General features: G+C 50.8%; 1 pseudogene across 1 annotated transcript; it reads right to left on the bottom strand.

Moving 5' to 3' along the window:
* Positions 1–877, bottom strand: LOC116558028 (annotated as a pseudogene). Its single transcript, XR_004271795.1, has one exon. The product of XR_004271795.1 is annotated as a ferritin light chain pseudogene (transcript).
* Between the last annotated feature and the right edge of the window lie 918 nt (positions 878–1,795).

The raw sequence follows: 1,795 nt of genomic DNA, 5'->3' as shown, positions 1-1,795 counted from the left end.
TTTTTTTTTCTGCTTCAAAAAGCTTTAGTTCCATTTGTTCCAAAGCTTGTTAGGGTAGTTAGAAAGCTGCCTAGTGGCTGGAGGGAGAGGCTTAGGCAGAAGCCTTGTCACTTTGCAAGGGCCCCTTCAGAAGTCACTGGGCTCAGTAGGCTCTTAGTCGTGCTCGAGAGTGAGCCTTTCGAAGAGATACCTGCCCAGCCCAGCCTGTGGGCCGGCCAGCCTGCAGAGGTTGGTCAGGTGGTCACCCATCTTCTTGATGAGTTTCACTCCCTCATCTAGGAAGTGACTCTCTGGGAAGTCACAGAGATGGGGGTCCATGTGGGCAGAACCCCGGGCATGAAGATCCAAAAGGGCCTGGTTCAGATTTTTCTCCAGGGCCATGGCGGCTTCCATGGCGTCCAGGGTTTTACCCCACTCCTCTTGAACTGGCTTCTTGATGTCCTGGAAGAGAGCACGGCTGCCGCACTGGTTTTGCATCTTCAGGAGATGCTCGTAGCCCTCGCCCTTCCCCTCGGTCAATTCGCAGAACAAGTGGCTCATGCCTTCCAGAGCCACATCATTGCAGTCGAAATAGTAGCCCAGAGAGAGGTAGGTGTAGAAGGCCTGCAGGTATACATAGACCAGGAGGTCAGTGGCAGCCTCCACGTGCGTGGAATAATTGTGACGAATCTGGGAGCTCATGGTTGGTCAGCAAGAAGGAGCTAACCACAAAAACAGTGTTGGCAGGTCCCCAGAAGCAGGAGATGGCTGAGAAGATGGTCCCGGAGGTTGCAAGTGGAGAGGAAATCGGAAGGCGGTCAGAGGCTGGAAGAAAGAGTCCCTGGAATCTGTTCCATCCACTGTCGAAGCAAGAGACAGGTCCGCAGGACTGCTGAACTGCCCCATCTCTATTTTTTTTAAAAAAGGACAAATACAGCCAGGTGCGGGGACTCATACCTGTAATCCCAGCACTTTGGGAGGCCGAGGCCAGCAGATCATGAGGTTAGGAGTTCAAGATCAGCCTGGTTAACATAGTGAAACCCCATCTCTACTAAAAAATATAAAAATTAGCCTGGCACAGTGGCAGGCACCTGTAATCCCAGCTACTCGGGAGGCTGAGGCCAGAGAATTATTTGAACCTGGGCGGCAGAGGTTGCAGTGAGCCAAAATTGCGACACTGCACTCCAGCCTGGGTGACAGAGTGAGTCTTCATGTGAGGGAAAAAAAAAAAAAAAAAAAAAAGGAAAAATACAGCCTTGTGCGGTGGCTCAAGCTTGTAATCCTAGCACTTTGGGAGGTCAAAGAGGGAGGATCAACTGAGGTCAGGAGTTCGAGACCAGCCTAGCCAACATGGTGAAACCCTGTCTCTACTAAAAATACAAAAATTAGCCAGGCATGGTGGTGCAAACCTGTAATCCTAGCTACTCAGGAGGCTGAGGCAGGAGAATCAACTGAACCTGGAAGGCGGATCCTAGCTACTCAAGAGGCTAAGGCAGGAGAATCACCTGAACCTGAAAGGCGGAGGTTGCAGGGAGCTGAGATCGCATCACTGCACTCCAGCCTGGGCAATATAATGAGATCCCATCTCTAATTTTTTTTTTTTTTTTTTTTTGAGATGGAGTCTTACTCTGTTGTCCAGGCTGGATCACAGTGGTATGATCTCAGCTCACTGAAACCTCCGCGCCCCCCACCCTGGGTTCAAGTGATTCTCCTGCCTCAGCCTCCTGAGTACCTGGGATTACAGGCTCCTGCCACCGTGTCAGGCTAATTTTTTTGTATGTTTAGTAGAGACCATCTTGGCCAGGCTAGTCTTGAA

This window comes from Sapajus apella, unplaced genomic scaffold (assembly GCF_009761245.1).
Source record: "Sapajus apella isolate SASKATOON/1434 unplaced genomic scaffold, GSC_monkey_1.0 scaffold20, whole genome shotgun sequence".
NCBI classification, from domain to species: domain Eukaryota; kingdom Metazoa; phylum Chordata; class Mammalia; order Primates; family Cebidae; genus Sapajus; species Sapajus apella.
The sequence above is the reverse complement of the archived record's forward strand: the minus strand, read 5'-3'. Positions and strand labels throughout refer to the sequence as shown.